This window comes from Macrobrachium nipponense, chromosome 10, assembly GCF_015104395.2.
Source record: "Macrobrachium nipponense isolate FS-2020 chromosome 10, ASM1510439v2, whole genome shotgun sequence".
NCBI classification, from domain to species: domain Eukaryota; kingdom Metazoa; phylum Arthropoda; class Malacostraca; order Decapoda; family Palaemonidae; genus Macrobrachium; species Macrobrachium nipponense.
Genome location: NC_087204.1, coordinates 10,255,938 through 10,265,937, shown reverse-complemented (window position 1 = coordinate 10,265,937; position 10,000 = coordinate 10,255,938).

The window sequence follows — 10,000 nt, the reverse complement described above, 5'->3', positions numbered from 1 at the left end:
CCCCAAAAAAAACAGGGGAAACTCCGGATTGCACATAAAATAAGCAAAAACAACCTTAGGATACACTAATAGCCTATACACCATCTGAAAGAAAATTAGAAAATCAGGAACGGCCATAACAGCCAACACTTCACATCCTAGAAAGTGCATCGGGGATCTTGTTGTCCACTCCTTTATATAGTTGGAAGACAGGTTATATTCCTGAAGGAGAAGTGCCCATCGCAGAATCCTTTGATTCGCTCCCTTCATCTTATTTATGAACACCAGCGGGTTATGGTCCGTCAACACTTCAACCTGGAAAGAACTAGATAAATAAATGGAAAAATGGGATACGCTCTTCACCAGAGCCAAAGCTTCCTTCTCTATGGTCAAGTACTTTCTTTCAGCCGGGAGTAACTTTTTACTGAAATAAGATACAGGGTGCATTTCCCATCATCATCTCTCTGAAACAGAACTCCTCCAATGCCCACGTCACTGGCATCCACAGCCAAAACCAAAATAAAAGGTTTATTAAAATTGGGAGAGCTAAGAATTGGTTCCAAGACTAATACAGATTTCAAATTAGAAAACGCTTTTTCCACACTCTGTACTCCACAAAAACTTGGTGTTCTTTTCAATAGATTAGTTAAAGGCTGGGCGATGTCAGCAAAATTCTTCAGGAACCTGTAATACCCTAACATACCAAGAATTTTGCGGACACCAAGGACATTACATGGCTGAGGAAGGTTGGCTATAACCTCAATATTAGCATGTTTTAGGAGCAACCTTCCCCAAACCAACCTCATGACCAAGATAAGTCACTACAGCCTTACCAAAACTCACACTTATTGATATTTACACCAAACCAGCCTTTCGTAAAACCTGAAACAGTTTTCTTAACCTTTCAACATGGGTTTTTCCAGTCCAGACTGTATACCACCAAGTCGTCAATATATATTTCGGTACCCTCCAGCCCGCATATCACCCTATTCATAAGGCGCTGGAATGTACAAGCTGCATTTTTTAAACCAAAAGGCATCACCTTACATTCATATAACCCATTTTGGGTGACAAATGCCGAAATCTCACGGGCCCTGTGAGCAATGGCACCTGCCAGTAACCCTTCAATAAGTCTAATTAGTTACAAACTTGGCATTCCCTATCCAGGTCTATTAAATCTTCAATCCGGGGAAGAGGAAACTGTCACTCTTGGTTACCTGATTAACTCTACGGTAGTCAACACACATTCTATCAATTACCGTCAGGTTCTTTTTTACCAGAACTATAGGAGAACTCCACGGACTTGAGCTGGGGTTTGAATAAGATCATGGTCCAGCATTATACTGTACCTCTTCTCAACTACTTTGGCTTTTTCTGGGTTCAGGCGGTAAGGAGCCTGCTTTACTGGACGAGCGTCACCTACCTCAATATCAGTTCAAGCCATGAGGTAAGCCCTGGAGTCTCTCTAAACACTTCTGGAAAAGACTTTATTAAACATAACATATCTTTCTTCTGGACTTCATCCAGATGCTCCAACAAAACATTAGCCTTATTAAAAATTTCAACATTTGTTCTTAAATTCTCTCCAGATAAATTCTCTACAGATACATGGTTATCAACATTATTATTAAATACAGTAGCTAGAGGACATGGTATTTCATAAACAATATTTAATGGATCTGGATTTCTACCTTCTATTTCTTTAATCTATTAATGTGAAAATTCTACTCTTTCTAGTAGAACCTGGAGAATCTAATTCATAATTAACGTCAGACACCTTTCTTATTACCTTCCATGGACCTTTAAATCTGGGTTTCAGAAAACTATCAGAGTCCATATCTAAAAACCAGAACCAGATCTCCAGATTCGAAAGAACGACTTACTGCCTTGCGATCATAGAATGCTTTCATACAAGCCTGGGAAGCTTGCAAATTATCCTGGGCAAACTTCCAGGCACCACTCACTTATTTTTCAAATTAGATAAAAATATATTTAAATTTTGAATTTGTTTTCGTCCCCCAATCAAAAACACTTCAAATAACACTTCCAACAAAAGACCTCGAACCTCATGACCATACACCAATCTGAAAGGAGAAACACAGTAGATTCATTTGGGTGAGTTCGTTAATGCAAATAATGCATAAGGTAGTTCCTTATCCCAACTACTCTCCCTTTCGTAACAGTACTTACCAATTATACTTTTTAAGGTTTGGTGGAAACCTTTCCACAACCCCTTGACTTTCGGGATGATATGGGACACTGGTGATGTGCTGAATGGCCAGTTCAGCACACCTGTCCTGAAAGTACTTGGAAGTAAAATTAGTACCGCGATCTGATTGAATGGTACAAGGTAAACCCATAACGACAAAAATATTCTACTACTTCTCCCAGACGGCTTTTGACGTTACTTTCCTAAGAGGGAAAGCCTGCTGTGAACCGAGAAGCCCTATCCATCACAGTTGATAAATACATATATCCCGATTGGGTTCTAGGTAAAGGACCAACAACATCAATGACAATCTCTGCAAATGGTTCACCAATCACAGGGATGGGTTTTAACGGAGCCTTTCGCAATACCCGATTGGGTTTACCCATGACCTGGCACGTCTCACAAGTTCGCAAGAACAGTTTAATACACTTTCTCATATTAGGCCACCAAAATAGCTTGGTTAATCTCTTAAAAGTTTTTGTTACCCCAAAGTGTCCCGAGAAAGGATCCTCATGAGCTAACTGCAGCAATTCGTCTCTGAATTGTTAGGTACTAAAATCTGCTTATGGTACTCAGAAGATTCCATAAGAGCAGAACGGCTTAATCTACACAATCCTCTCTCCGATACAAAACATGGCTTAGAAGCATCATCCCCCGCAGTTATTTCCACATCAAATTCATCATGCTGAGCTCTTACAAAATCAGCTCTATTCTATGCTCTAACTACCTTACTACTATCACTACTTCCTACAGACTCGAGCCTTCCTACTGCTACATCTACTTGTACAGGGTCTAAATTTAAATCCTCTCCGTCCATCAAGAGGTTACGCTCTTTTCTCTGGGAGCGAGTAGTTACAGCAATTGGTAATTTATTTAAGGTTAAAATGGGGAACAATTCTTGTCCCTCCACATACATAAGTCATTTCCTAGGATACCATCTATCCCAGGAATAGGTAGTTTATCAACAATGGCCAGATTAATATTCTTTACACACCCAATATGTCAATCTCTCCTTCAACCACAGAGCAGACACAACAGTGTCAGGAAAACCACTTAAAAATAAAAACATAGTTAGCGATCTTCACATCAAGAGGTAACCTACTTCCAAACAATAAAGATCGAGCAGCACCTGTGTCCCTCAAAAATTTGACATTAATAAAACTCTCCTCAAATCTCAGCTTACCTGGCCAAATATACTTATTAAATGACAGTCACATGGGGGAATCTTTCTCTTTATTACCTTTACAATTTTCTCATTCTCTACAGAATGTTGAGAAGCCTTAACTTGATTCACCAAAGCAATGGGCAGAAGTAGCCTGCCTCTGTAGATAACTGACGATCAAAACACAGCCTGGATATGTCCTGTCTTGTTACACCAGTAACAGGTTCTACTACTTCCCACACTACTAGTTATAGTACGACTAGGATGAGCATTATCAGTTTTTGCAAAATTCCTATTCACAAAATTACCACCGGGATTACTTATTGGTTGATTTTTGACCTGAAAATTAGAAATTTGCTTAGAGTTAGCCTGAAAATTAGAATTATTTTGGTTAGAATTATTTTGGTTAAAGAACATTCTCTTTCTACTCTCCCCATTACCCTTGATCACAGGGAAATTACCCCTGAAGTTCTCGGTACCAACCTTATGGGTCAATATATATTCATCACTCAACTGAGCAATTCTGGGAAAAGAGGTCACTTTCAAATCTTCTAAATGCACTCTTAACTCTTTAGCACAGGATTTCTTAAAATCTTCAATCAATATCAATTCCTTCAAGGCCGCCAAAGTAGTTACTTGGCGACTCTTGAGCCAGTCATCAAAATGCTCCTGCTTTACACGGGCAAATTCCACAAAAGTCATGTTCGGGGTTTGTTAAAATTCCTAAACCTCTAGCCTGTAGGCCGCGGGAACCAAATCATAAGCTTAATATCAAAGCTTTCACTTTTCTCATAATCCGAGATACTTGCTCCTCTAGGCATTATAAACCTTCTGAGCCTTGCCCAGCAAGCGACATTGAATCAACACTGTCCAGACATTCCCTAGGCCAAGACAACCTGGAAGCAACCCTTTCAAAGGCCTTAAAGAATTCAGGCACGTTCTCCTCAGTAAAAACAAGGTACAAGTTTTAGAGCATCCCCAAAACCCCAAAACTAAACTTTTCCCCGGTATCTTCACGGATGGGGGTACTCACACACTTCCTACCTTGCTGGAGCTTGGCCAACTCTAACTCCATACCAAGCATTGCTCTCTCATGTGCTCTGATTCTCTCCAACTCCTCGAACTCTAACTTCTTTAGCTCCAACATGCTCTGGAAATCCTTTACTAGTGGCTCATTTTCCACTTTGACCGAATGAGTAGGAACAGCCGGACCACATTATCAGTACGAGGAACTCGCTCAGTCTGACTTTTACCATCAGGCAGACTGCCGTACCCTTCAAAATCACTCCACAGTGGGGCAGATCCTGAAAAAGATCAATCCCGGAGCCCCTTCTACATCAGACTCACTCATGCTTTCACTAATTAATTCATAGCAGTTTGTTTAAGTTCACACAGCCTATTCTTTACCAACTTATACACATCCTTTTTCAATTCCTATTTGTTAAAGAAATGCCTAACCACCTAGCACAAGCTTTCAAATTTTCTTTAGTCAAAGCACTCAAATACCTAACAACAATCCTCAGAAGCTAAATATTCAGCAGGGTTAAACTCTACATCAGCCATAGTGAAAAGGAAAAGTAGGAAGGTGATGAGGCACAACAAAAATAAATACTGAAAAATCTCGCCAGAGCACAGTCTGACCACTCGCACCACCGACTGAGTTTGTCCTGGATCCTGTCACGGTCGCCAAATTTGTTACGAACTCCCTTTAGGAGGAAGACGTAACTGGTTCTTTTATTTTAATCTTAAATCCAGTGACAAAACAAATCAGTAGAGCGAGGAAAATCAGAAAGACACAGGCAAAAATTTTCACAATATTTATTACACAATAAATATACGTACACTGAGGCTCACAAAAAGTAATAAATAGCCAAAACACAAAAGGCCATCAAATAACTCAGAGAGTCCACCTATAACTAAAGCTAAAACCCTACTCATAGAGAAGAAACCAAATCTTAATCTTAATAAGGGACCCAAATAAAATTTACCCACCACGCTAACCTATTACTCAAATAGAAAGGAAAGAAGTGGAAGGACATACAAAAAGAAACAATAATCCTACCTAAATCATAACAATCTAAACCTTAATATACTATCAAACACTTTAGACCGTATAATTACACTCTCTTTAGGGTGTATCTAAAAATACACAGATTGGTCCTATGACACAGACCAGTACTAATACAGACGAGTCCATATATCGCTCAAAAAATGCAGTCACAGAACGTCACTCCCATCAGAAGAACTGCACTTCAAAACGTTTGTTGGGATATACACACTTTAGTCTACGGCTCGCCGAAGATACAGGGGATGTCCTCTTACCTGAGAGAAGACACCCTACTTGCTCCAACAAGGCCACTCTGGTGCTGATACAGTGGATACATCCATCAAAGACGAAAAAGGCTCTCGAGCCCAGAACAACACACAAACTGCCAACGCCAAGATTTAAGCCAGTAGGCCACTTAATCACAGTTGCACGTCGTACTCCCACATGTAGCTTCACATGCATAACTGCCTTTCACATTAAGAAGCAGCTCAATGACAGCAGATGTTGTTCTCAAGAGAACAAGCGAGAAACCTTCAGAATAGGACGTTATATATGTATAATCCACAACAGCAGACAGATCAGCAGCTCCAGAGTCTCAACGGCCTTGAACAACCCTCTAGAATACTTTGGGAGAGTCACAAGTCACCTCTCCTTACCACACTCCCAGTCACCATAAGAAAAATAAACAGAGTTACAAATTTGCAAGGAACGAAAAACACTGAGGAAGGCCGCACTTCAAACTGCACTCAATAGATGGCGCCACAAAACTTAAGCTTTTTTTCAACAACAAAGCAAATTAACAGTACATTTAACCAAAATGTATACTAACGTAAAACAAATAGCAAAATACCTAACTTATCTTAGTTTTACAAAAATTGCAAACAATAGAAAAATAAAAGCCATCAGTGCAAAAAGGCAAAACAAGATTTTTACTTTAAAATTACGTTACGGCCTGACATTAAGGAATTCCTGGAGGTTTTCGTGAACTGGCCAAATACAGAATATATCATCCACGTATCTAAAACAAATAACTTTTTGGGGCAAAATTCTTGGTAAGATTTTTGTCTCAAAAAATTCCATGTAATATTGCTAAGGACAGGAGATAAGGGATTACCCATGGCCATGCCAAACTTTTGTACAAAAAATTCCCCATTAAAACAAAATTTACTATCTTTGATACATAACCTTATGAGACTAATGAGATTTTCTACACTTAAGGGAATGTCATAACGCTCTAATTCCTCTTCCAAATATTCAAGTAAGTCATCTACAGGCACTTAGATACGTGGATGATATTCTGTATTTGGCCAGTTCACGAAAACCTCCAGGAATTCCTTAATAATCTCAATAATTTAGTCCCTTCTATAAAAGTTTACTGTAGAGGAAGAAAGAAATTGAATTTGAATTTTCTTGATGTAACTGTCCATAGAAATGATAGAAATTTCACTTTTCAGTCTTTCGAAAATCAACTAATATTGCCTCTTTTGTTCATTACTACTCCAATCACCATCAAAAAGTTAAATTCTCTGTTTTTTTTTCTGGGATGTTCCTAAGGGCTTTACGTGTCTGTAGCCCGCAGTTTATTGACGCTGAAATTAAAACTATTTATGATATTGCATTGAAACTTAAATACCCAAGGACTTTTGTAGATGTGGCATGGAAAAGAGCTAGAAAAACATTTTATTCAACTAATGACAAACTTGAATTTAGTAAGCATAACATTCTAAAATTACCTTATGATGAAAGGGTTTTAGATATTCCTAGAATTTTAAAGCTTTTTAACATAAATGTTGTTTTCAGTAATATTAATGTCAAGAGGTTAGTAATCAAAATTTCCTATAAAGATCTTCCAGGCTGCATATATGAAATTCCTTGCAAAAAGTGTGATAAAATCTATTACGGACAGACTGGCAAATCTCTTTCACAGCGTCTTAAGCAACATCAATATCTGTGAGAACTGGGCAAATATCGAATGCATTATTTGTACATATGAGAGATTTAGACCATCCTATTAACTGGAGTCAAGCAAGAGCCTTAGTCCCCATGTAATGACACAGTTAAAGGAATATCATTGAATCTTGTTTTATCAAGTCAAATAATAGAAATGTTCTAAAAATTTAAGTCTTTGGTTTATTTAAACTTGATGCTTTCATAATGAGAAAAAAGTTGTAGATAAATATAAGCAACAAAATTAATATATTCAGTTTTTACATGTTTTCGGACTGTAAAGATACTTTGTAATTTCGGTTAGGGTCAGAATCTGTTTAAGTTTGTGACCGTGTGATATCCGATAATCCCTGGATTATCCCTTTTATTTTTACCCTTTTGATAATTAACCATCTGGTATTCCTGATCTTGTTTGTACCTGAGGCCTTCCTACTCCGATTGTACTTTAGTAGCTCCTTGACGATGTCTGAATAAAGACGAAAGCGCTTGGATTCCTGTCTATCATTTCCCGTGGTATTCGCTATATATATATATATATATATATATATATATATATATATATATGTGTGTGTGTGTGTGTGTGTGTGTGTGTGTGTATGAATATGTGTATGTGCCTACTTTATGTGGTTTGTGTTTTATTTTTATGTACAAAGTAATTCGTTAACATTCTCTCTCTCTCTCTCTCTCTCTCTCTCTCTCTCTGTAACTAATTCAGATTAATAGAAGTGTTTAGGTATCTCACTTTACATAATAAAACAAGACAATATCGAAGAGGATAATAGCACGACCCCAGGTTGCCCGTATGCTAGTGGCAGGTAACCTTATTCTAGGGCACCTAGTAATTGTTGTTCTTCATTTACATTTGGTACAGGGTCAGAGGTCAACATTCCATAATTAATGCAGCAAGTTAAACGCAAAGGAACAGAGGCTGTTATCTTTTTCTTAACTGTTTTCCTTAACAGTTTTTTGTTTGTTTGTTTATGTTTTAGAGGAACATTCTTAAGAAAGGCATAACTCTAATTTTTCTGAAAAAAAACTTTTATACTTAAGTACCAACCTCCTTTTTTCGTGTTTGGAGAAACTTGCAATGGTATTATTTAATAAGAAGTAATTAATCATCTATGCAAAGAATATAAGGAAATCCTTAAGTGAAAAGAATGAAAAACAAGAAAAGCTCTTTCCAATTTCTTTTTATACACGTGTTGCCCATATTTTCCTGAATTTAATGGAAGTTGAAATCACAGAAACATCCCAATGTAATGGGAGCATTATGGGATAATTGATACACGTGATAGAAATGAATCCATTGTCAACAGTATTAAACCATCAAAGAGGGAAATGGTTTAAAATGTGAACTGCAAATTCTGATTCCAAAAATGGTTTATAGATATCATACAGGTTTAGCAATCAACGTCACGAATTCATTATTGCTGCAACAAAGAATTGGAGTGAGTTGCAAGCAACGGACTTTTACTTAATTTAAAAAGGAACTAAAAAGGGAAAAAGATTATTATCATGCCAAAATAAAATCTTTTGATCTCTTAAGAAATTCCATCCTAATTAATGATGCACTGATTTTATCACTTTCATTAAAAAAATCATTTTTATATTTAAAAAAAAAATAGTGTTGAATCATTATAAGAATGGATGTAAGCTCTGTCAAATTCATTTTAAAAATCTTTGTTTAGTCTGCTATAGTGTGTACAGTTGATGAAAATCATATTCAGACCATCCTTTCATATAAGAACAACACAGTTCTCTAAGTATATCTTAGTTTTCTCAGACCACTGAGCTGGTTAACAGCTCTACTAGGGATGGCCCGAAGGATTAGATATTTTTACGTGGTTAGTAACCAATTGGTGACCTAGGAACCAGGCAACTAGCTCCTAGGTCGTAATGGCTACCGAGGCAACTGACTTCTTGGTCATAATGGCGATCCAACAAGACAACTTACACAGGTCTAGTTGAAAGCCAGACGTGCTGTACCTGAGGTACGAGAGAGAGAGAGAGAGAGAGAGAGAGAGAGAGAGGAGGAACATGGTTGACCGCCCTCCATTTATGCCGTCGCTATGCAGATAGCCCACATGACAGGGTCTGTAATTGCATTTGAAAATTCATGTATTCTCGGCATTAGGACAAGAATTCAATTATATACACGTCAGTGCGATATAAACGTTTTGATTTTCTAGCTTATGTGGATATTATGCAAGCCATTTCAGTATATACAATACAGTAATAAAAATAACGTTGGTTTGAATTAGGTGAAACATTGAAGCATATCTAACTACATTTACCATAGCGACTCAGTGACGTCCACGAATTAAATACAAATAAAGTAATAAATCTTAACTCAACTTGAATTGAGTCGAGTTGAATATAGAATTTAGGCCAAAGGCCAAGCACTGGGACCTATGAGGTCATTCAGCGCTGAGGTATCTCCAAATAAGGAACTGGACTGCTGAAGTGAATCACCTAATTGATACTCAAGTCAAAATTTTAGAGAGAGAGAGAGAGAGAGAGAGAGAGAGAGAGAGAGAGAGAGAGAGAGAATAACTTTTACTAGTATGCATTTGGAATTCTTTTTAGCAAATATAATCAATATAACCATAAAACCGAAGCTTTGGGGAACTATAAGTAAGGACTATAGACTTTTTGT